The following is a 27,379-nucleotide window of genomic DNA, read 5'->3' as shown; positions in this document are numbered from 1 at the left end:
GGCTGCCCTTACAGCCCCCCAGGGATGCCGTGCTTGTGGGAAGTGCAGCGATGTTGGATAAAGTCTGCATAGCTCTAAATCTGCTGCAAACATCCTGCTGGGTCAAAGCCAGGTGAGAACAAGGACTGAGGTATAGAGCTGGAGGTCACATCTTTATGTCCGTGCAGGAGGGCATGTAGTCCTCTTTTTTTTAAATCTCAAACAGATGTCCCTGATATTGAATGCACTGCATCCTTGCCTTGATAATGTCTAAACCAAACGAAGGTTGAAAACATAGATCTCAATTGTGAGTCTGCATTTTGCCCTGTGGGGACCATTACCAACTGCAGTTAGAGATGGACCTGCCCCAAATCTCCTGCATGCATTTCAAACACACCCTAGACTCTCCTTTCAGAGCTGCAGATGCAAGCAGGAGGTGAGAATATGGGTTCGGCCTCCGTATTTCAGTTTGGATTCATTCCCCATATTTCCACTTGGATCTATTTCTAATTTTAACTACGTCATTATAACATTTAGGGTTCACTTTCCCTTTTTTAAAATAGTAGGGCTTTCAGCTCCACAGACAGCCTCTGTTTGAGTTAATGTGCAAGCACACCAGTGTATTTATGTCTCTGCAGACAAGGGTGAAAAGGCCAAATGCAGCTGGCTGAAATTCTCACCCGACGTGAGGTGGGTGACGTTTCGGTGACGTAGTGACTTTGACATGAGGCTTGCAGTCCAACAGCCTGTTGTATTTCTCTTTAGGCTGTCATTCTGCCAAAGTTTGACCAGAGAAGAGCACCCAGGGCAGCATCAACTCCTCAAGGTTACAACAAAATTCAAGTGGGCAACATGCAGCATCATTAAACAAACAAGCATAAGGGAACATCCCTTCTGTGGATGGGATTATGATAGTTCCCCCTATCTAAACCCCCTAAGGCTGCAAGATTGCATCTATTTTCTTTTTTTAATCATGTGTGTGCATTAAACACATCCAACATGCACAGGAAACTACAAAGAACTCTATATTCCTCATATTGTCCTGTGCAAAAGAGTTACAGAGACTTTGCTAGGACACCTCCCAGCAATTTATAAAATGAACTAAAATATCTGTTAAAAGAAATTCCAATCCTGAATAATAAATATGGTTCCTTACTCTACAGCTCAGAATTAAGTAAATATAAATACTAACCTAGTTTGACAAACATGTATTGGTGTCATCCAGCCTACAAAAGTGTATGACCCTACTACAATTAAAATAAGTTAATTTTCTCACATGTAAAAGCACTGATGCAAGCAAAATTCTGAAACTGGCTTCAGTTTCCTTTAGTACAACACTGAATTTTACCTTCAGCCACTGACTTCAAGTTCTCAGGCCCAAAACTTACATGTTTTATCTTCTTTAGTTCCTGGGACTTCAGCTGTCACACAAAGTATTGAGTCAGGAAACAAGTTTTCTTGCCAAGTTTACAATATTCTAGACAAACTGAGAACAGTCCTGGGCTGAGGTCTCATGCTCTTCCACACTTGGGAAATTCAGTCTTGTATTTTTAGATGTGATTTCTTGACACAAGGTGATACCTGTACATACTTCCATACATACAGATTGTTTACTGCTTCCTCTAAAAATAAAGGCTACAGCATTTTCTCTAAGTGCTCTGTGCACTTCTGCTGGTATTTGACACATACTACACACTCATCTAAGTCAACAGGCATGACCTATGCTACAGGCTAACCTGCAGGTCATCTAGAACTTACAATTCTTAGTCAAAAAAAAAGAGTATGTTAGAATTTTTTTAAGGAAATAGTAGGAATACAACCAGCAGCTTTAACAGGACCTTCATGTCTGTAACACCTATTGAGGAGTTAGTTATAAATGTCATTGTTTTCCTTGTTTCGATGGAAGACATGATGAGGCCATGGTAAGTGATCCACGACTGGGTCACAAAAAGCAGTGGATTTAATCATATTTCAGTTAAAAGTTTTACTGTAAATATGGGCTATGAGAAGTGTTAAGAACTGATAGCGGTCTGGTGATCCAGAAGTTTTGGAAAGATATTGGGCTAAAGCCCACTTAATATAAAGAGTAACCTTGCATTAAGCTCGAGCTGTAGCCTCTGGGCAGACTGGGCTATCTTGTTCCCAGCACAACAGAGCTGGGTGTTGGCTGCTTCTCCAGTCCGAATGATCAGGAACAGCAGAACGCTGAGTCACATGAGTACATTAAACACAAAATCCACACATAACCATTTACCATGTAGTCAACAGGACCCTGACATGGTACCCCTTCATTCACCTGTGGAATATATGAGTGCATCTAAAATGGATTTCCAAGCCATTCCAAGATGTTAGATATGCACTGAAGTTTTTTTTTCTGTTCCAGAGAATAGAGCTGTCTTGGATACAAAAATCTTATCCCAAGACAAAGATAAAAGCATTTCTTTTAAAAGGAGTTTCTTCTTGAAGATCTTGGGACAAAGGGATTATGACATTCCTAAAGGGGAATTAGAGAGCTTCCACAGCAGCTCTTACACTCCTGGCTTTATCTGACCTACTGCTAAAACAGGAGGTTGGAGGAGATTATAGACCAACTAAATCTGAATTAAAATTAGCATTATAGAAAGTTCCCAAACTGATTCTGGGAGTTAGGCTGTGATCTTATTTACATGGATATTAATCAAGATAAGCTCCAGAGGCTGCCTAGAGGATAATAATGTTACAGGATTTAGGCTACTGAAGTTACTCTTGTTTTATACAGCAAAACTAAGCAAATAATCTAGGTCTCCCTATCCCAATCTCCCATGGAGACCAAGAGTATAATGCTGAGCCAAAGAAATCCACTGCATTGTATAATCCAGGAGGTGTATAATCCAAGTAACTACACTTAGATCTTTGTTTCTTAATTAATCACTTCTATTTTCATAGCTAGTTTATATTCTGACTCTTCCTTTATCTGAAATGATAGATAAAAATAAACATTTTTTTAAGCAAAAGGAATATCCTCTCTATAAAGATGCCCAAATTGTAAGTTTTAACCTGTTACTCTGGGAAATATTTTTGCTGTAATGTCAAAATACTTAAACACATAAATTCCCAATAACTTTATCTGCACAGTCTGCTTGCCCTGTTGAACACGTGAAGTCTTTGGGAACACATCAGCAGTTGTGGTACTGTAGTACAATGACAAAACTTAAACTAAAAGAAGAAAACATTTTCAGACTGAAATTCAAAGTGTTGTTTGAGACCTACTAGAGGCAACGGTGATTAGCCCATGAAGGATTTACTTTTGGGAGCCACTGAAAAGAAGGCATTGGCACAGAGTCAATGTGCCAGTGTGGCGCTGAGGAAAAACAGCAGGTACCCACTCCTGGTGCATATGTGATTTGTTTGGCTCCAGAGGTTTTCTAGGCTGCTGTGAGTGGATATTGTATGCAGGCAAGTGGGCAGTGAAGGGGAATGTCAGACCTGAACTGTGGGGTGCAGGGCCACAGAGCTTCCCCACTGCCACCTGGCCAGAACAGTCTGGACAACCCCTCATCTGCTGCAGAGCTTCCCTTCAGAGGATGAATTATTACAAACCATTGAAAGGTTTCATAATATAGGGAAGGAAGTAAATCCATCAACCTCTCTTCTGTCTGGTTCAGCAGAGTCTCACAGCACTTGCCAAAGTTTGTGGGTGAAATGGGACTGTAGGTAGGTTTTGATTTAGTCTTGGCTCTGCTGAAGTAAATGGCAAAAGCTCACTGAACTTCAGGAGGGGAAAGATTAATACATTAAATCCCGTGTCCCTTAGTGGTTCTGCTTTGCAGAAGACAAAGTATCACTGCTTGCCCGAATCACAGGTGAACAAACTCTTGCTGTCTGTAGTTCATTTTCTAGGGTATGTAGAAGTGCTTGTCCATTTGCCTCCTAGCTCCTCCTTAAAATCTAAAATGAACTCACTTCACTGTGCCAAGTTTTTGAAGGCCATAGTGTAGATAGTGAAAAATAAATAATTCACACTGTTCCTAACTTCCCATTAGAGCAGTTTTCCCTCTCTGTATCCCTGTGAAGGCAGCCTAGTGTAGTAAGGTGTCTCAAAGCTCCCGTATTGGAAAAACTGACCTTACCTTGTCAGCCTCCCTTACCTTGTCCCCATCTTGCAGGGCAAGCAGGGAGCGAAAGAGCTTCATATTCACAAGCACTAACTCATTTTTTCAGACTTTCTTTCATGATATATGGGAAAGCCTTTTATAAGACTTGCCTCAAATGTATTGTCTTAATTCTCTGTTTGGTTACACTCCCAGTGAATAGCATTTTCCAGGGCCTACTAAAGCATACAGAAGGGGCAAAATGACTTTTAACTCAATAAGCTCAAAAAACCCCATATAGATTCTACCAAAGAACAAAATTCCATAAATATAGTTTGTATTTTCATTGTATTCAGAAAAAGAATTTTTTTTTTTTAATATTAAAAAGTCCTGGGTTCATCAAGTTGTTGCATATTTCTTTCTGGGTAAGTGGTAGTGAGTAGAGATCTCTGACAGTTCTATATTAAATGCAGGTGGCTCTGTGAACGCTATTCCTGTCTGATACACTACGTTAACCATAACCTGCAATTTCTTCCAAAAGAACTGGAATGAATTAAATTGTTTAATAAAGCCTTGCTTACCTGAATAAGCTAGTTTGCATTTAGGTTCCCTTAATGCATCTTGCTAGGTTAGTATTTGCAACATAAAAAGCCACAAGTGTTAACTTAGAAAACCAAACATAGAATGTAATCCTGATAATTGTCCAAGAATTTCCTTTTTAAGACAGAATTTTCTTATATACCTTTCTTTTTCATATTCTGAATTGCTAAATTCATTTAGCATGAATCGATAACTTCATTCCCACTTCACAAGTTCAAGGCTCAAACAAACTCTTCTGCATAACTTACAGTTCAATGTACCTCTTTTAATCCTGCACATAAACATGGAGCTGGGCTCTAAAGACATCAAGAGGTTTGGGGGTGGACATACCTGGATGCAATTTTTTTTCTTGTTGCTGTTGTTCAGCTTAAAGCAAATCCACAGAGTAGAATAAAATGCAGCATCGTGGATCTGTGCCTTAATAAGACTATCTCTCATTGAAAGCAAAGTCACAGAAGCAATGCAAAGCAGTCACTTTTTATCAGGAGTACAAATCAAAAATATTATTTCACTTGTTGAATGGTGAATACAATAAAGTTAAAAAATTTGCTATTTTAAAATTTATTTTAATGTCAGAAGAAAGCACGCTTGGGAGAAGATAACAGCTTTATCTTGTTTTCATGGTTAAAGGAAGCCATAAAATTCTTTGTAACTGAGAGTGGTTTAGGCAAAAAATGCAGCCCTGCAATTCCAAGTGTAGCATCATTTATATCCATAAGGAGATTAAATTTTAAAAGTTCTCTAAATACCACTGACCAGAGGAGCAATGTCATTGTTAGAAAACACACGCACTGGTTACCTTATAATCAAATTTTCACTGCCCTTTCTGACAGGTTTTTAAGTTACTTAAGGGATCTATTTATATGTGGAAGCATCAACATCATGCAGTAAATCCAACCACAACTCAGTCACATATTTTATTAAGTTTAAGTTCAGTGAAAGTGCAGAGTAAACTAGGGCCCTATGTCTCTCAGTTACATCTGATTTGCGGTTGCTATAAAAAGGCCCACATGCCGCTCTTTCAGATGTGTTTTGGATTGAAAATAGGATTAATGTGCTAAAGTGTGATTAGAATGGTTAAACACGATTAATTGGAACAGACTTGTATTGCCAAGGGAGCTCCGCTGTTACTGGCCAGCCTCCAGTTTACCAAGTGAACAAAGCAGGCCAACTGTCCAAGTTTTTCCATGTCTTTGCTTATGTGCCTTTTCCTTTGCATTTTCTCATAGCCAGCTTGTCTCAGAGCAGATTAAATACAGCTGAGAATGTTGGTCTAGGTCTGCAGTGAAGATCCTGGGGGAATAAGCAGGAACCTCAGGCCCAGACTTGGCTTCTCCAGTGCTGGTTGAAAACTGCCATGCACCTAGGGCAAGGGTCCAGGTGGATCGACTAGGGAGTGGGAGTAATTTGGGGTTTTTAAAATGATCTATTAAACCCCTGAACTTTAATCAAGCTGCTACCATACTGACAGCCGTGATTTACTCGCACATGGTTGTGAGGGGTAAAAGGGGCAAGGACTGCAGAGCACAGGCACTTGTCCCCAGCTCCAGAGCCCATGCATGGGCCACACGTGCATGCCCCCCCCTCCCCCCCCTTTCCAAAGCACTGTTGTGCTTTTATTTTGGGCAACTTCACATGTATCTGTGCCATGGAAAATCTATTTCATTGTTTTTAGTAGATACTTGGCTGGACGTTCAGCAAATCCTGCCCCTCTCCACTAACTGCCCTCCCCTGCCTTCTCCAAGCACAGATTAAGGATTTAAAGCTTAGGTAATCAAAGCTTTAAACTGATCCTGCCTGGAGAAGTCAGAATGGTTTAGTATATTGTTCTAAAAACAGAAATACCTCAGTGGCTTATTGCATGAAGATATTAAAGTTTGCAGAAATTAAACTCAGGAGTGCAGACATTTTAAGCTAAATTCCTGGCTATAAGCAACTAAAACCTTCATAGCAATTAAAACCATGTTTGATATATTTTTAATAACTCCAGGCGCACTGAAATCACAATGGGATTCCCTTTCCCAATAATGAAATCATTGTGCGGCTTGTGGAGTAATGGCATTCTATCTGGGAATGGGCTTGGAAAACATATACATACAACAAGATCTCCAGGACATCATACACGTATGTACACAACTGTCTTTCGATATTTAGTATGCTTCTTTAAATACTGTCTAACCACTGGGAACAAAAGGGTAACCATATATTTATCCTCCGGGGTTTGATATCCTGAAGCAATTATTAGAGAAAAAAATGGAAGACAAATTCAGAGATATTTCTTGCTGCACTCTAGTTCATTTACGTGACTGTACATAAATTTCCATCTCTTTGAACAATGCAAACAGAGAGGCAAACAGCATGTGCTATCTTTGCTCATAATTTAGAAACTTGCCTCAGAGTCATTTCAGTGTCACTTCACCCCCAGGGGCTCAACAACAACCTCTTCCTTTGCTTCTTTCTGCTTTCCCTTGTTTATGATCATCTCCACTAAGCTGGCTCAGTTTCTTATCAGGCTTTGCTACGAAGTCCATTGTGTTGAGTAGAACTTATTTCTTTAGGTGCAGAATGAATGTCCTTCCACCTCCCATTTGAAAGAGAGGTAGCACATAAAATCATAGAACGGTTTGGATTGGAAGGCACCTTAAAGATCATCTAGTTCCAGTCCCCCTGCCATCGGTAGAGACACCTTCCACTAGACCAGGTTGCTCAAAGCCCCATCTAGCCTGGCCTTAAACTCTGATAGGGATTAAACTTCTCCAGGTAACATTTCCAGTGCCTCACCACCCTCATAGTGAAGAATTTCTTCCTAATATCTAATCTAAATTTACCCTCTTTCAATGTACACCATATTATGTCAGAATAAAAAGGGAAAATATTGACAAGCCTCCTCAGAAGCTTTCTATCTGCCCTTCATGTAAACACAGCAACTTCCTTTAGTGTTGTGCAGTACATGTTGGTAGTGGTAAATCCCTTGTAGAGGTCTGATTTTAAGCTGCTGCCACATGTGAGTTAGAGTCCTAAGCTTTTCTTGTACGTTTAGATGATCATCACATTTAAAAATTAACCGCAGACATCTGACACATTATAAGCTCTGTAGTTATCCATGTGGTCTTGAAAATGCTAACCCGCCATCTTGTAATGAGTGACTCATCCACATACAGATACTCCAAAATTTTTCCTTCTGTTAGTGCTGGGGAGTTATTAAGGCCTTCTTGGCAAACTGGGGTTATACATTTCACTGCCCATAGTTCAAGGCATGCCTCTGCAGTTTACCAAGCCTGCTGCACTCTGACAGGTACCCTTCCAGCTGCCCTCCCTCTTTGAACACCTGCCTTGTCAAACTTGTTAGCCCGACACCCAGAGCACATGTTACACATCCAGTAACAAAGGCAAATTTGCCCCATTAAAAATGCCTGTTGAAAATAAGCTTCCAAAGCCTGATACACGAACAGTCCTTTGGAGTAGTCCAGTTTGTCACCAAAGCAATGAAGTAACCATCTAGGTGCTTTGAAAATGTCTCACAAGGACTTGCCTCAATCAAAACACACTCAGTTCACAATACTGCTTTCTTCTGCAGTTGCAGAGGCAACCATGTGGAAGAGATACAGTTTGTCAAGAAGAGGAGCAGTCTGTGGTTCATGAGTTCTGCCTGTTCAAGTTGTGGTGGATAGAATTTTCTGCTCCCTACCTGGCCAGTCTATCTATCCAAGTTATGGTAGCTATGAGAAGATGAGAATACCAAGCAGCCTTCCTGTTCAGAAGCCTTCAATGTTCACAGCCTGGTATACAAACAAAAATACCAACATCTATTTCAATTTATGTTACGGTGCTGGTCTGTGAACTATCTCAAAATCCCCATCAGGTGTAGCTGTTCTGGCTGATGAAGGCACCATCCAACTGACTTCTTCAGTTAACACAGATTAACTTGACAGTGCCTGTGAGCCCTGGAAGGGCATTTTTTCTTTTAAGACTTTCCTGGAGGGAAAGGCTCATCGTAGCTGATGTCACACAGAGATCCCCAAGTGATCTGAGTTGTACAGGTGTGTGGTTGCCCGACTTTGGTTAACAGCAAACATTTCAATAATATTTCCCAGTCAGCTACTATATTTTCAACTCATCAGAAGACAAAATGAAAGGCTAGTGTTTACATCTTTGGTGTGGTACAAACTGGAAACACTCTTTATTTTTCAAACTACTGTGGTACTCTGCTAAAATAGGTTTTAAGAACAAAAATTCCACTACCAGATGGGTCATACAGTTCCTCACCACAGAATGTTGGATGTGACAATTACAAAGTCAGCAGATCATAACAGTACATGTACCAGGTCCAAAGGTCCAAGCAGACCCATGTCCTGTCTTTAACATCAGCCAGTTACATTTTTCACAACTAAAAATGTTAGAAAGTCACTTTTTAATTGAAAACTCATTTTTGAGTTTATTGTGGAGTACATTAAGAAAGCACAATGTCCCCTCAACACCACCGCCATGTATTGGAAGCTGTCACTGTTGAAAAGCAGAAAGCTGCTGCAGTGGGTTCTGTGGTGCCCAGTGTAAGCGATGTGACCATCCACACATTCTGTGCATTAATTATGCATTGAGAGATCTTGTCCTAGGGGAAGTTCCATTTTTGCTTTTTTTGTCAGGTATGGTTGGTGCTTAATGCATATGCAGTCACATATGACATCACTTCCAAAGTGATGTCTCCGAAAGAGGGCTGTTCACTTCTTGTACTTGTGTGTGCAGTAAGCTTTACTTTAGCTACCCAACCTCAGTGTTAGTGAACTCATCCATCATCTCCTTACCAAACATGATATACAGCAGCAGAGAACCTGAAGCTGAACTATAAGCTTTTCTACAAGAGACAGAGAGCAGAGACATGTAAATGGATGAGATGGAGTTACAAGAGTGTAGGTGGAAGAGAATTGGGAGCCAGGCAGGGTGCACTGAGTTAAGGCAATTCAGAAGTTACAGCCTGAGTAAGATCCCTGAGTCTTTGCATGGCCATTGATATTTTTGTGATCTATGGAAGTCACTTAGCTTCCCTTAGTTGTACCTCCATAAACCTGGGGTTGCCACTGTGACCTTGCACAGCACAGTGAGAATAAGTGCACAGAAGGTGTAAAAGAATGATGGTAATGGCTATTGTGCAAGTAGTCTAGATATATCATGGGGTTTTTTCTACCAACCCTTCCCAAAATAATACATTGACATTTATAATTCACTTTCCTTAGTTTCTCTCTTACATAAAGCATAGCATCACAAAATCCTTGCAGGTTGAGTACCATATCCTGTATGGTTACAGTCAGTGAGGGAAAGTGAGAGCTGGAACAAAACCATCAAGGACTGGATCCAATAAGGAACTGAATGCTCCAACCCTGTCCAAAGAAAGCACAAGCACTGGTCACGCTGAAGCCAGTAAGTCCTTCTTTTGATTTCAATAGCATGCTTAAGTGCTTTGTCAGAAGGGGGCCAAGAGCCCTCAGCACCTCGCAGGGCTCTGCACTCCCTGTGTTGCCTGAAGTCATGCAGTGAAACAACAGCAGAGGTGTTGTATTTTGGGAATATCTTCTCTGGATTCCTAAATAGGACAACTGAGAAATTAAAGGTAAGAATGAGAGTCTGTCCCGGGTTTTACACAAAGCCCTGTGCACTCCGGAGAAGAATTTGGAGAGCTTAGTTACTGCTGGCTAAATACATAGTCAGAGCAAAATTCTTTTCTGCATGCACCTGGTTTGCATGAATGCCAGGCTTGTGCGTGCAAGGGAGGCATATACACAACTGAAAAGAGGAGCCTGAATAAAAATGACCCCTAATTACATATGGCTCAGCAGCACGAAAATACCAGATCTACATATACAGGTGTATATGACCTCCTTTAGATTCAAAATCTGGTACAGAACACTAAGGTCTGAATATGGTATCTCTGATTAACTGGAGTGAGGCTTTCAGCTTGAGAATAATCCTTGTCCCTTTTATAAACCAACAAAAAATACATTGCCCACTCTGCCTGTTGAAATAGAGGGAAGAAAACAAACAGTCATCAATTCAAGACTTTTTCTGTGTTGCTCTACTAAATTCCTCTACTATACCCTTTTGGGAGTCAGAGAACTATCACGACATGCATAGAAAACACGCGGAACTGGAACGTGGCATTTGGAGACCAGAAGAGCTGACCCTGGGATCAGAAGACACTGACATCCCCGCTCAGGTATCCTCTCCTCCAGGGTGCCCCAGAGCATGATCGGGTCCTTGAACAGGGGCTGTGTAATGTGCAGGCATTCAGCAGCTTTTCTACATCTTTATCTCTTCTGCCGTAGGATGCAGTGCACTGCACAGATTTATGGGAATTCTTTCCATGTTCACAACTTATAAGTATTAATAACCCGTCCAAGTTGGAAAATAATACACCATTCCTAACTCTATTAACTACAGAAAATCTGGCTTCAGTTAAAATAAGATCCCCTTTAGCAATGCCCAATATCCAATAAATATTATATATAAAAAAAGCCAGGCCGCATCTTATCTGAGGTACGGTAACAGTAATGTTTTTGCCTGAGGCGCTGCAAACCTCAGGCTTAAGAAGTCAAAATGACAGGGTGCAGATGATCACTTGAAAGTTATAATTTTTAACCTAAATAGTTACCTTTAAGTCTTTTTTTATCTAATAATGATTACAGACAGGCAAATTCAGCAGGCTCACAAATCTGCACTGACATATTAAACTTGTGGGTAACATTCAAAAACTGGTTTCTTAATACTTCTGTTTCTGTCACTGACCTGAAAGAAAACATGGCATTAGCATTTCTGCCACTTCTATACAAAAGCATCTCTGAATTTCCCAAACAAGCAATTTCATCCAGTTATCAACGGTTTTAAAACTATTTGCTTGTTAAGTTAAGACTAAACCCTTTGTTCCTTATTCTGACAAAACTCCTGTTGCAGTTATTTGAGGTCTTTCATTCAATGAACACTTCAGGTTAAGATCTTCTGAGATATTAAAATGCCATATTTATGTGTTTTCAGTAGCTATTTGGTACTTGAATACCTAGGTCTGGGCCTTACCCATACACAGTGTTTTATAGTGTCTCAGTATCTTTTAGGATTAAATATACCAAGATGTCCTCAGAGTTACTCAGTGAGTCTTTTAAGTTGGAAATGCTTCAGATCAGCACAGCCTCACTAAAGCTATAATTGCATGACTCTCACCCTACTTTAAACTAGCAGGAGTGACTTGCAACATACTCTGCCTTAGCGGGGATCACTTGCAAAGTCAGCTGCCAAATCTGTTCTATTGCAACCTGTTGGAGAATGCAAACGACTCCAATTATTTACTGAGAACAGTCTGTCTCTGGCCTCAGAAGTTGATTTAACCCCAGAGCCAGTTAATTAAAAGTTAAAATCAGCTATAGTCTCAGGTACTGCTCAGATGCCCTTCACCAGGTACTGTGCCTCTATTACCACATTTTCCCCTTTTCTCTTCCCCTTTGCTCAGGGAACTCGCAATGTGGTCCCCAAGGACAGTGTTGGGGCAGTGTTGTCCAGGAGCTATGTCACAGACCACATACAAAATCCTGCTCTCCAGAAAAGCATTTGTCTGTGTAGCTCTGCATAGGGGCAGGGCTTGAACGGGGACATCTCTGTCATGATCCAGAACAGGGAGCTGGTCCCTTACCTGCCCTTGATCACCTGTGGGAAGAGCTGGATGTGGCCAGCGTCCCTTGGTAACCCAGCACAGGGACACATCTTGGACCACTTAGGGCTTTTTGTTAATTCTTTTGTAAATTGATCTCACTGGGTGTGAGACTCTCTCAGTGCCTCAACCTCATCATCTATGAAAAGAGAATGATGAAATGTGCGTATTTCATTATGTAATGTGAGATCCACAGGTGAAAAGAAACCTAGCGGGAGTCACTGCAGCAGCACACCACTGGGAAAATCTGGAAATTTATTAAATATCATTCTATCAGTAGCTGTGATTACTATTTGCTCCATTTCTGACATCCTCGGAAATTCACAGTATTCATTTATTCATTCATTCATTCAAATTCCCACTTCCTTGTTTTATTTTGTGTATTAGTCTATAGGTTAGATGTCAGTTTAAAGAGTTCAGGACCAAAATGACCCAAAATTTGCTTTTATTCAAGAGTGTGGATGAAACTTTTAAGAAAAGGAAGAAAGCTAGTGGTGCAATTCACAGCAGCTTGTGGAACCTCCTGCACCTACAGATGTTAAATCCAGAACATTAGTTTGATTACATCTTTGTTAATCACACCAGCTGGTTCAGTATTGCTTATTTTAAGCAGGTTTTTTCTGAGAAGAGTAAGTCAGAAAATTATCTGTTCAGCAAACATGCTCTTTTATTTATTTATCATCTTTGTCTGAGATGGCCAGTCCAGCTTAGAACAATTGAAATTTAAAGTCAATGGAGAAAATGAAAGGTTTCATATGCATACCAGAAAGGAAACTTATTTTCAGAATGAGAGCTAGACAGTTATCTCATGTGAACATGGCCTTGTGAATCTGGCAGCTTTGTTGGCTTCCACCCTTCAGTAGAGTTTGAACTCTTCGGTGGATCAGTGGCTTAATTTCTGACTTGCTTTTCTCTGTAATGGTGAGGGAGAAACCTTAAAAATTTTGGAGGATTTTGCAAGCGTCATTCATCAGACTTATAAAGGGCCAGAAATTACTGTATTGCTGGTCATTTTTTTCCAGTTAAGGTCTGTTCTTTGCCTAGTTTGCTTCTGATTATTTTTTTTATTTCCATTCTCTTTTTTTCTGTGAATGGAGTGAGGAATTGCTTAGGGTCCTGTGAATTCAAAGAGAAGGGCACTTTCACCTCAGAGACACACTCTTAGCTAGATTTCACAACAGCTGAAATCCTCAGGGCCAACACCTCTTAGTTGAATGATGCCCATTCAAAACATCAGTCATTTCACTGGCTTTAGCCAGAAGATTTCAGACATGCACAGGTTTCACCCAGGAAGTGGGCCCCCAGGGTTACTGTACACATTGCTCCCCCAGTGATGCTGGATTTTTCTGCTGGTCCAAATCTTTCAGATTTAGTGAGAAGCAATTTTGGGACACTACGGCATGGGTTCAGACACACCTCACTTTTCCCACAAAATCCAGCAAAGAGAAAGGCCTCACGATGCTATATTTCCATCTTCACAGAAGCTTAGAAAAATCAGTATTTTTCCGTATGATAAATGGCAGCTTTCCAGTGAATGCCTGAAAATTTTGGTTGGTATTGCCTCTCACAGGCACTCCAGTTGGGAAAACAAGGAAAGCCTCTTGCAGCTTTTGTGTGATGTTAGGTCAGTGGGATAACACTGTCCCTCCTGCCAGCTCTGCTACACCACATTGGCTACTCACACCCTTGCAGAACATCACGGATATAAATCTTCACATCCCCAGCCACTGAGGGTCATCATTTTAACCAAGGGAGTGGAAAAGCTTACATGAAGATGCTTCCACTAAACTGGATATTCAACAGTGTCCTGGGAAAGAGCCTGACTCCAAGCTGTGGGCAGTGCTGGGGCAAAGGGAAGACCTCATCACTCTCTACAACTACTTGAAAGGAGGCTGTAGCCAGGTGGGGGTTGGTCTCTTCTCCCAGGCTGCTATCAGTAAGACAAGAGGGCATGGTCTTAAGCTCTGCCAGGGGAGGTTTAGGTTGGATATTAGGAAGAAATTCTTTACAGGCATTGGAATGGGCTGCCCAGGGAAGCGGTGGATTCTCCATCCCTGGAGGTTTTTAAGATGAGACTGGATGTGGTCTGGTAACCATGGAAGTAGTGGATCAAAGGTTGGACTTGATGATCTCAGATGTCTCTTCCAACCCGGTTGATTCTATGATTCTATGAATACAGCCTGTTCTCCTCTTAAAGTATTTAAGGACAAAAAAAAAGGAGGAAGTCCATCAGAGTGGAAGAAACTCTGATTTTTATTTTCCATCATAACTTTCATCTGTGACAGAGATTTGGACAAACTCAGCGCTTTCTGAGAAGCCATAGTTAGGGAAAAGATATTGTGAAAACTATGTAAAATTGAAAAACGCATTCTCTCATAACAAAGTATGAACTAAGGGCTTCCCAGGGTCTCAATATAATTAACAGAATTTTGTGAAATACAAGAAAAACAGTAAGAAAGAGAGTTTGATCAAGAAAAGAGATCTTCAGAAATCTGTATTTCTAAGTTATGCTAGACAGCTACAGCAGGTTTTGGAAGTCTTAAAGGCTTCTTTTACAAAAAGGGTTTGGATTGGCATTGCCTTCAAATAGCTTCCTCTCTCAACCAAATGAAGTTTTAAAAAATGTCTTCAATTATGACAGTTATTGTTACGGAGGCTGGACGCGTTTCCTGTTAAAAATTGCCGGAAAGTAATTTATAGGTTTCAGTTTGGACTCAATGGCTGTATCTGCAAAATATCTTAAAAGTAGGTCAGGACTAGCTGAGTTCAATGACTGCCTGGAATCAAGGCTGGTGCAAGGCTGGTAGCAGAGAGATGTTCTGACACAACCTGTGCCTCAAACTCCATGCTTGGCACAGTGATAACCCACCTCCCACTCCAGGCTGACCACAAAGCCCAGGGTCCTTTCTCAAGGGCTCAAACATCTCCTGCTCCCAGGCATATCCATTTTGTAGACTTAAAGATGCCTCTCTTCATCCTTTTTCAGTCCTGTTTTTTCTCTTGAAGGGAAAGCAGGAGCTTTCACATTAATTGTGGGACTCAAACTCATAACATTCAACGCACATACTAGTCCTATTGAAGCGAACTGGAATTATTCACTTGCGCAGAGGTTAAATCTCTTGAGAAGCTGTGGAAAAATAGTCATGGTCTTGAAAAATACTAGAAACATCCAGACTCCTTAAGCACAGCCCTTTTCAGTAATTAATTTGCTATAGATGTAGCTAGCTGATTTAAAGAGTCAGATTTACTCTAATTAAAGCATTTACTTCTATGTCTGCAGAAGGAAAATTTACTGCCTCAGGAAAACATAAATGTCAAAGGTGTGCTTGAATATACAGAGTACGGTAGAGAGAAAGAAGACGATGTTTTCACAGGTCATGTGCTTAAAGGTCAGTAGGGTTAAAGAGTACTTTTTCTGTTGTTTTAAAGCTGTCATACATGAAGAAGGAGCTGTACAGCTGAAGGGAAAATGGCAAGAGGGAATGTGCTCTCAAGTCCATGGGAAGAACAACAGCCACTCAAAAGGAGTGCATGCATATAAACAATAGCTGAATTTGCCCCAAGACCCATAAAGAAGACTTTTATATAATATTGCTGCAGTGCCAGAACTTCTGCTTTTCTGTTCTAATGACCATTGGTAGTTTTGGTTTTTTAGACAACAGCAGACATGGGTACTCTTCTCTTCATAGACTCGCAATTTCTAACATCGCTATACTTGTATGAAAAATTGCTACATCCAAACCAATTCTTATCCAGGCAGAATTCCAGTCTCCAGAAGACTAAGCCAGGAATGTTTCACCTGTACATGTATGTACAAGTGCAGTGGGAACATTGTGGAGGAATTAATGAAAGAAATTGAAAGCAACTCTTGCTTCCAGAAGTTCCTGTTGGAACCAAGGGAGTAGTACCAGTGCCTGGCTCTAGGTATTGAGTGCCACCCTGGACCCCTGAGGGGTGCCTGGGACGTTAGCGCAAGGCCAGCAGTAGTGACAGAGGGCTCCTGCAAGAGGCTCATGCCCTTATGGAGGGGTGGCTGGAAATCACCTCTATTTCAGGACCTGAATGTCTCCCTAAGTAGTTGTAAGAATGGGAGTTTTTAAAGCAGAAATTAGTACAGGGCTTATGAAATTCAGGCTACCATAGACAGAAACATGAATGGGACAATGACTCCCAGATTTTGTGTGTTCTGGAGACTAGATCCCACATTCCCACCAACAATGCTGGCAGGGACTGAAATCCTGCTCTGTATTCCCTGTAACTTCAGGTTTTATCCTAAAACACTCTAGGCTGCTGCTGGATGTTGTCAGTTTTGAGGCTGCTCACTCAGCACCTCACAAGAGGTGCTGCAGGATGAGGCCATTAGCCTGTATTTACATTGCCTGGTAATGCCATCAAACATTCTACTTCTAGTCATTAGCAATCCATCCCTCCTGCCTTTCCTCTCCCTGAGGAAGTGCTCACAGAACCCGTCTCATGGATTTCTGTTTTTTCATTATTGTTGTAGTCTCCCCGGTTTATCTTTCTCTTTCATTAAACAGCAAAACACAGATACAGTTTCAACCTAACAGCCTGTTTGCAAGAAACTAACCATTCGGGAGCAGGAGCACATCCTTCACACGTTCTTCAAAAATTCACTTAACGTGATTCATTGCTTTATTCTTTGCTTGAAGCATGTTTCACTTACATTAATAATATTTTACCTTCCACTTATAAATTCAAACATAAAAGCGGTTGCAGTTCTCCAAATGATCATATACATAAAATATTACAACTCTATTGCTTTCCAAAGGTCACTTTCTCTTCTTTCCCTTAATTAGGATTCAAGATTTCCAACAACAGGCTGTTGCATCAGCTCTTTTATGTTTACTAATTCACATCTCTGCTTTTTCACTTCATGAAGAGGGAAAAGGAAATGGTTTTAAGTAGGATAAGTACACTTTTTTTTTCCTAAACAAAATAAGAAAAGGAAGTTCAAAATATGGGGGAAACAGAAGCAATTGATGGTCTGATTCAGTACAAATTTATACACTGAGTCCATTAGTTTTTGAAAAGTTTATCAGTCAGTCCCCATAAAGGCCACATTGGAGTGAAGTGGTATCAGCATCTGATGTGCTGTGTCCCATGTGCCTGGATATGCAAGTCGGAGTCCCTTTTTAATAAAGCCACAGTCATGAAATGGATCTTCTCACACTTAAGATGTAGATATCAATATCTTAACCTTTAAGTCTGTTTTTAATGTTCTTGCAGGAGCAGTCCTCATTTTGTGACTGATTAAAATAAAGGGTAGCATTTCATTATGAAAATATACCTAATTTGTTAGATAATACCTGAAAGGAAGTAATTTTTGTCAGGAGTGAAAAAAGTGTGTTAAATCAACCAACCTGTCGGAGAGGACAACAATAAACATAGAGAGCAGTGTTAGCTCCTGTAACATGATTTTGCTATACCTAAGCATAAAAAAATCTCTCATAACAGGAACTATGTCCTACAACAAGAACATTCCCAGAGAGGCAGAGAGAAAGTTCTTGCAAAAAATGTCTGTTAAAAAAAAAAAAAAAATCAAAAATGGGGGAAAGAGCAAGCAGTCCACACACAATGTATTATCTTACCATTAAAAATTTTTCTTAGTGAAATTTGTATTTTTTCTGACTTCCTGTGTATATATGTTCCTGGAATTCCCTCTAACCTGGTTGTGCTACAAGGAATGGGAGCTTTTGCTTTGCCTATGTACCTGGACCTCAGGGTCTGTCTCTGTTGGAAATCGTCTGCATCCATGAGCAGATGACTCCATTCCTCCCATATCTTAATCAGCCATTTGCAAGATACTTGAATTTTCCTGCTGCATCCCTGTGCTTCCCAGTTGGACCACAGCCCCCGGTGTAACACTGCTGCCACATACAAGGACAATAATGTCTAGAAAGTGGGATCTGGACCTTGTCAACCGTTCAAGGCACAGTACCACTTTATATTCCAGCCTTGCAGACACTGGTACCCACAAAAAACAAAGTTCCTGTAGATGAGGTGGTTGGGTAAAATTTCCTAAGCCAGATGCCGGTACTTTGCTTGGGAATTATTAAGCACTTTCTTGGGCAGTGCAGTGGCATTTTGGCCCTGGCTGCCCCTTCCAGCCCCATGTCTTGAGGTTTAAGTCTCCCTGTGGAGATGATTCAGTGAAGCTGTATCAAAACCATGGCATTTTACAGCCCAGAGTAAACCATACCTGTCTTAAATTTAGCTTCATATACTAGCCAAAAACTCTGATGTGAGTCAGAGCTCTGAGTCACCTCCTCATTAATTCCTAGATACAGATTTTAGCTGCTTTAAACCTTCCTCAAAATTCAATTCCTCCAGATTCCCAGACACTTCAACATCTCCTCTTTTGAAGTCCTTCCAGTTTTTCCAGATCCTTTTTGCTAATAAGATGCCCAGCAGTGAATGTAATTTTGCTTCCCTATATATTTTCTAAATCCTAGCTCTTAAAGCATTAGGGGTTTATGTGTGCATATATATTCTATTATATATTATACTATATCATATTATATATAATGTGAAGAATTTGCCTTCATATCGGTGATACCAATTTTATTGGGAGAGAAATATTAGCAGGATTTGATTTTGAGTCACCAGCTGTTTTTTCTTTAAGGTTATTTCTTTCTTATTGGTGTCCCAGTGAATGACTAAAATGTAAAGTAAGTTAAGATTTAACAAAACATTGGGGTGATTCATACAAGCATAAAATTATATTGGTACAATTTTTTCTGAAGTCTCTTCAGAATGGTTTGAGTTTACTGGACAGATTTCAGGTTGCTATCACAAAAGTGCAAAAACAGAATGAACCTTCTCAAGCCTCAGATATCAGGCATCTCCAAGCTGCCAATGTCATTTCTCCTATCAAAATCCACTTGCTGCCAAGCTTGGACAGAGGACGAACAACAGCAACGGTCACAGCACAAGCTGAATTTTCAAATCAGTGCAAACACTTTTACTCCAGGTCAGTGATATTAACAATAGACTTTCAACTGATTTCAGTGGGAATTTGCCCTTATATACACAGACGAGAAGTGTATATATCAGCAGATACCCCTTAACTGTGATAGTTAACATGCTTTGACTCAGCAGATGTTTGTGCCCCGGGAAGGGAGCTGTGCCAAGATGTGTAATCTAGGTGGAAAGGCTTAAGCAGAGTTATTTCAGAGACGTAAAGGAAAGTAGAACAGTTATACATGAGACATGAACCTCTAATTCAATTCTGAAAGCTACCACAGACTCCTTGGTGATACTGGGCAACCTGCTTAGCCTGTTCCCAGATTATCCACCAAAATGGAAGTCTTCCTCACATTTTCTTAAGAAGAGAGACACAGGACCCAGCATTTGCCCACTGTGACTTTCTTGATTATGGTAATGACTGCAATTGATTTCAGTGTCTTTGTTTCCAGAATAATTTGTTAGCACTGGGGTTTTTTGTTTGGTTTGGTGTTTTGTTTTTGTTTGTTTGGTTTCTGGTTTTTTTTTTTTTTTTAAATATTTGTGCTTGCCTGGACACAAAACTTTCCAGGATTGAACTTTTTTCTATCAAGTGAGATGACAGCAAAGACCCCTTTTTTTGTAGCTCACTTCCAGCTGGAAGGAAGGGGATCCATACCTCCTTAGGTGGAAAAAAAATAGGGGAAAAATGCCAGTGAAAACATTTTGGGTATGGAGAAGCGGTTGGAAAGCAGACACTGCCCCTATGCTCCATTCACAGACAGTCAGAACTGGCGTCATGCCATCTCACCCAAGTGAGCATGCAGCTGGTAGCCTGGAGCTGGTATCAGCTGTACTTTGGGGGTACCATGCAGTGAATGGTGAATTGAAACCATTCACCACTGCACAGACCTGCAGAAGTTTCCCTGTGCTGCCCAACACATTCAGATTAAGAACAACTTGCTATAACCTTGGTATGTGTACCTGGAAAAGGATTTTAAAAACTTAACAATGTGTTTTAAGATAGTAGTATTTCATTCTCCAATTAGCTGAAAAGAAAATTCTCTGCTGTCCCACACATTATGATATAGCCCACCTTAAAGACTCATGCTAATTTTGCACTGGTATAAATGACAGCAGAAAGTAATAATAAAAAAAACCAAAACAACACCTCACTGTACCAGGCTGAAAACAGACAAAACTCTGTCCTTACATTAAACAACTATGACTGTCAGAGGAATCAAATAATCTCCCCAGCCCAATAAAGTGCGGCATAGAGTGAGCTGTTTAGGCTGAAAATCTTTGTCTCTCCCAGAGATAACAGTTGCTACTAATAACCTCACGGAGATCAGTTGGTGCTGAGCTACCTATGTTTTTTGAATGTAGTATCTGAAAGATTTAAACAACCATATTAAAAAGTCCCACTTCCCTTTGTAGGCTACACAGTTACATACTATTGCAACCTACTCTGAAACTATTAAGCTAAAGGCAAGAAATAGGAAAACATGAGGACTTTTGAATAGTGAGAATTTGCACAGGGAATCAAAGAGGTTTCAAGTTCACTTAGTGCAGATGTTTCTATAATTGAGACACACTAGAAAAATGCATTAATGCACAAATCAGTCTTGCCTACAGTTATCTGAACCATAAAAAAATGTCCAGAGTCAGGATATAATTCCCTATTAAATCCTATAGGATATTTTAAAAAAATAACATAGATCCTTTTTTTACTATTAAACTCTTTAGAATTTTTTCTTAGGGGAGTCCACAGGGAACACACATGAACCTAAAATCTGTTGACCAATTCACCCCATAACCCTTTTTTATGCACTTGCCCACAGATATTAAGGACTTGAATTTTAATGAGGCCAGCTAAGTGCAGCTGGTGACCTTAAAGATTTATTCATGTCCCATTTAAACCAGTAAGACTTCCTTTGAAACTGGCTTGAGATCCCTTTACTGTATGTGCCCAGCCAGTCTTCCAAACCAAGTGTAAATTCATGCACGAAAAGACAGGAACTGCACCTACACATTTGCTGCTGATGCAAAATACACAACCTCACAGGTAGAGGGAGAACGTGGAGCCTCACAGGCTTTTGACTTCTTAAAACTGTAATGCTTGAAGCATTCAAAGGAAAGAAAATGTCTAGGACAGATCTGAGGCAACCTGCAAAGAATAATTTTTCTGATCTTTCTAATCCTCCACTTTTAGGGTCCCACACATGTAAATAGAACTGGTATGTTCTTCTCAGCAGTAAACTGTTAGCTCCCTGTCCACAATTGGCAAAGACCAGCTACACCCTGCTGTAATATCCTTCAAGTTGTCTTTTATGGAATTCTAAACCCCCGGGAGTCATTCCTACCTGTAGGTTGCTCCTCTGTTTGCTCCCTGAGAACCCCTCAAGCACACAGACTCCTGCTGTTAAGCTAAATTTAATAAGGATCTTCCATCCTCAAATCCAGAGGTCAATTAAGATTATCAGGTGCTGGTTCCCAAATATACCTATTTACCCTGCATCACTTCTCTAAACGAACGGCAGGCACCACTTTTTTTACTTTCTGTTAAGACTTGCCATGATTGCCTTGATGGATCAAAATAATGATACAAACAAGAAGGAAATTGTGTCTCTCTTTATCTCAACCCAGCAGGAGGCAGATGGATAAGTATGAATAACAAATTACCTTGCAGTGGATTCCACTAATCAGACGCAGGGCTGGGCTGGTTTAGTGTGAAACAGTTCTCAGCCTTTTGCAGTGCTAGTTCAGTCTTTGGGCAGAGGACCCTACTCCCTAATTAGGAACCTGAAACAAATTGAAAACAGCTGTGAATAATTAGACAATTTAAGTGCTGCTAAGAAGGAATAATTTCTGTAGCCATCGTAATAAATCTTATGCTGTCCGAACCCATACGTTTTACGTGAACTTTTTTCTGCTGGTGGGTTAGTGCATTACTCATAAAAGAAACAGTATCCCTTTTGTTTTGATTGGGCCTGCTTAATAACAAAAGAGCATATCACTATAAGTGGAAGTGTGATGACAAAGAGAATAGCCCTTACTTTCCTTAATTTTCAATCGTTGTGGTTCAGATCCTAATGTCAGATTCCTGGTATGCGAGTTTGGTGGTAAAAAAAGAATTCTTGATTTCCACTGTAAATAATACCTGAGCTCAAGCTACTTAACATTTTTCAGATCTCTTTGGAAAAATAAACGTCAGGAAAATACTTAAAAATTTAAAAACTGACCCCTTAGCTTTATGTAGCAGATAAGTTCTTGAAGTATTAACTAAGACTTAGGGAAATCTATTTTTCTCTGAAATTTCCCACCTTTTTCTTTAATCTTCCCACAGTTAAAGTGTTTCACAGAAAGTAATTTACAGAAGGAGAGCTTTCACCCTGCACTGCCAAACTATTCAGGGCCTGACTCAGCAACACATAACTGGCTTTATTATAAATTAGTTCTTTGAACACCTAAATTTATATTTAATTTTATGTTATGTATGGCTTTTCTGAGGGCAGTGTATCTGCCCACACACTTAATGGTAATGCCATTCTTAAGTCTTTGTAGGATCCAGCCTTGGCTTGGATAATGGCATTACTTGCAGACAGGATATGGAAGGAACTTGTTTATTTAGAAGCATGCTTTGGCTTTATTGCTATCTTAAAATAGCATACATTCCTCTGTCATTTTGATGGACTTATATCACATAATTCCAATCTGGGCACAAATTCTGAACGCCCAGTTTTTTTGAGGATTCATGTGGTCCTGATTTGTTTTTCTTCTATTTCCAGAGAAAAGAAAACAGAGCTCACTGTGCCAGCCATGTGTTTACAGCATTTTCAACCCCCCCAGCAGAAATGCAGCTGCAAGGAAATACCTGATGAAAAGTACTTGGTTCTGCACTCCGATGGCCTAGATTTAACTAGAAAGAAAGGAAAGAAAGCACTGTGCAAAGCCTCAGGAAATGAACCTTATGAAAGTGGTGTGAGCGGGAGTAAGAGCTGAGATCTCTCTTTTCCCTGGCTCATACGGTGGCAGGCAGCCCTTGCTGCACACTGTCCTGCTGTAGGTCCTATGACACCTCTTGCTGTTCTGTATCTGCCTGCACATGAGATCTGTGGCAGTGGCTCCTGTACTTGAAGCTTTCCCCATCCTTCACACTATTTAGCCAAGGCCCTAGTGGGGCAGGGAGCAGAGGCCATTTCTTCAACTCTTAATTACCCTTTGTGTGGTTTAAGCCCAAAGTACCAGTGGTGTGTGATCTCATCAGGATGTTGCCATGGGATGACTTCTTACCAAGATTTCAATGACCTCACTTCTGTTCTTACATTGGCATTTGGGTATTCTGCATGTGGAACCAGTGGCCCCACTGGCTATGAAGAGCTGAGATTTAAATTTCAGATGTTGTATCACCCTGACTTCATATAGGACTTATGAATCTGCTTTGTACTAAAATATATTTTCAGAAGTTGTTGTGGAAAAGCCAGGATGTCACAAAAGGAGAGTAACAGTTCTTTCCTATGCTTTTTTGCAGAATCAGGGTAAACATTTCCATCACTGAAGTTATTTACAACATTCAAATTAATTTAAAAAAAAAAAAGAGAAATAATGTTTTAGGTTCTAATCATAGTTTAAAAATAGTAGCACTATAAATACATATCCCTACTTTTCCAACCTTCACATGCAAGTGCGTGTACAAATTTCTTTTTTTTAAGAACAAAGATTGAATATCTTCCCAAAAAAAGAGATGCATTGATGAGGACAGACTTGATAGATTGCCCAGGCATGAAGCAGGAGCAGAGGAAATGTCAGCAGAGACATATGCATGTATTCATAGGTGCTTCTCCTCTTTTGTCTCTGACTGTTGCTGTCTTTGGAGAACTAGTGACTAATAAAGACGCCCAGAGGTTTTCTAATTTTGGCCTAGGATACAGCTAGAGTTTATAGTGGTCAAAAGAACAACTTGATGTTTCAGATATACGTCTTTTGGCAACACTGAGTTCAAGAAGCATTTGGACAATGCTCTCAGGCATGGAGAGTGATTCTTGGGGTGTCCCACGCAGAACCAGGAGTTGGACTCAATGATCCTGATGGGTTCCTTCCAACGTAGCATATTTTATGGTTCTATGATAACTAGTTTAGGCACAAGTCATTGGGCACATCCGTGCCTGGAGCTTGCTATTAACCCCAAGGATGACTTCTAGGTGGGTCTGGGCAAGTCTTTGGGGGCAAACAGCCAGATAGAGAGGGAAGCAGGTGGAAATTAAAACCAGTTCCTTCGGTTCTTGATGGAGTTGAGGTAAGGGAGGTGCAGTTTTGGTCACCAAAGGAAAAGCCTGCGTGTCTGCCCACCGGCAGCCACCCCTGGCCCTCAGCTTCTTGTTCCATAAAATGGGGCTAATAGTGCCTTACACTTGTACATGGCTGCAAGGCTTAATCGATGGAGGTTTATAAGGTGCTTTAGGAGCCTTGACTGCAAGTTGCTGCAGACTTGCTAACTACATTATTTCAAAATAAAATAAACACATTTTATACAATCGAAAGGAAAAAGGAAAAAAATTCACCACCCTTCCTCCCCTCCAAATCAACTTCTCAGGACTTCTCCAGCACGAGTTATACTGCACTCCTTACTCAAGGTTTCATGAATAGACATAGCTGGTTGGCCAAGAGATTTTTTTACCCTGGTGTTTATAATTCCAATTGGTGTAAAATTTCCTGATGGTTAACACATCCCGTTACAGACACTTTTGAATGAATGACTCATTCGCAAATAATTGACTAGCTTTGTAATTTGGGAAGTAAAAATCACATTTATGAGTCCCTGGGGGAAGAGCCTATAATGTTGTGCATAAAAAGTAGATAAATCATAAAACCTGATTTTTTTTTTTCTTTTGTAAAAGCTTCCATTAGCCTTTGTGAGCACATTAAAGCAGTGCCCTCTAAATGTGTGCAGCTGCTTTAAATCACTGGTGCACTTTAAAATCAAGTCTTTTTATATCGTGATGTTAAAATTACATGTTGGTTACTGTAATTCTGTCTTGTTTTTTGTGGGACATCCTTGGATCAGATCTGCTTCTGGGAAGACCTCTCCCTTTGCATTAAGTTTTCTAATCCCTGTAAGCAGAAGCCTAAGCATTTTGCAGCCAGTGTAAATGATGTTTATCAGGTAAACAAGGGAGACAAACAGAAAGAACCAGTCAGTGCCAGCGCAAATAGGACCCCATCCTCACTTAGCAAATGCATGCATTTTAGGCCAAGGTTTCAAATAAATGTGCAATGTGATTCTAATGGGATTTGACAAGGGTATTTGATGGCTGCAAGGCAAATCTATTATTATCTACAGAATATCTAGTTACAAATATAAGATCCCAAAGGTGGCACTGAAACTACATAATATTTAAACTCCTGAACGAAATGGCTATGCCACTTGCCTTGCTTTTGCAGTCTGAAAGTCCCATATACCTTTATGCTAGTAAGGCCTTTTCCCACATTTTCAGAGTACTGTAAATTAGTTTAGTATGCTTGAAAGAACCTGTAATTGTAACTGCTCTTGTTGACACATCAGCCTGATGCCACACAGAGCACGACTAGGACCATATCCTTTGGTTTTGCAGCTACAGTGCATTTCAAGTGCTTGACAGGTCCAGCGCTAAGATGTTCTGAATTAGATTTGAATTACAACCGCTAAATGCCCTTGTCAAAGCTTGTTATGCCTGAAACTAGCCATATACATTTAACTGACTATTCCTATGGAAGATATACTGCTTAAACAAAGACATACTCCAAAGTTTCATACAGAATTGTCAAAATATAATTGAGTTAAAAAAACAACTAAAGCATAAGAAGAGCAATCTTTACTGCCTTTTCCCCCCTTTTCCTTCTTTGAAATAAATCCAAAGGACAATTTAGTGGAATCTTAGTATAAAATAAAAAGAGCATATGCAGTTCCCGCAGAGACATTGAAATTTATACAAATACCAGATTCATCCATACATTGATCCTAGTGTCAGGAAAAGCCATAGCAGAACTTTAGGATCTTACCCTGTGAAAAACATTTCATATCACATTGCTGTCATTGGAGAGCATCTGGTGCTTCAGGAAGAAATTGAACTAAAGGTAGCACACAGATGAGAATCAGGATCAAGCCTTGAATTCTAGAGGACTCTAAATTCATACTTCGTCAAATGTGAAGCACAGTATTTTATATATGTACACCTGTGTATGGAAGCATATATCTCAATGCCCATATGCAATATACAATGCACACGTGCAATGTTTATACAATTTAACCGCACATAATAGAAACTTCCTTCTAATCTGCAGATGCTTCCATGATCACATACTGGTTGTACAAGGCCATAATCATACCCTCTTAGGCTAGAAAAGAGCAAAGGAAGAGCTGAAAGCTGAAAAAAAAGAGTAAGGACCTCCTGCTGACTAGCTATCTGTCTCAAGCCCTTTTTGAGCATAAGAAGCAAGACAGATTTGCTTAACCTAAACCCACAAAGCTCAGAAGCATGGAAGAGGAGAAGTGGGCTATTGCATCTGTCGAATACAGGCCAAACACGGGCATACTTGTGTACGTGAGTTGTCATCATCACCTTCTCTTCCAAATTCTCCTGCGCAAATGAAACAAAACATCTTGGGAAAAGATCTGTTGCTTCATCACAGATTTCCTGGTTGAATTTGAAGGTAACATAATTTTCATAATTCTGGAAGTTTTCTAGACTGAAGGTCAAGTCTACGCTATGATGTGCTCCCAGGTTTGCATTTGCCAACCTAACTGGAGACACAGCCCATGGTGCCCTTGCTTACTCCTTCTCCCTTTCTTACAATGAGTACTGTGAGCACAGGAGATTTCAGAGGGGCGTTACCCACTAGGGAGTCAGCACATGGCAGAGGCATATGTTCAGAAGGACCCTGTGTCCTCCCATCCACAGGAGATGTGGATGTAGACTCAACATCAGTCCTTCATTTCCAAAGTAAGGGTAAAGGTCCTTCTTCCGCGTGCCTTGGCTTGCAGATTGTTGCTTCTATAGGGAAGAGACTGTCTCTGTGAAGTACATAAAACACCCAGCAC

Source organism: Corapipo altera, unplaced genomic scaffold (genome assembly GCF_003945725.1).
Source record: "Corapipo altera isolate COAL_440 unplaced genomic scaffold, ASM394572v1 23, whole genome shotgun sequence".
NCBI classification, from domain to species: domain Eukaryota; kingdom Metazoa; phylum Chordata; class Aves; order Passeriformes; family Pipridae; genus Corapipo; species Corapipo altera.
This window is presented reverse-complemented; position numbering follows the sequence as displayed.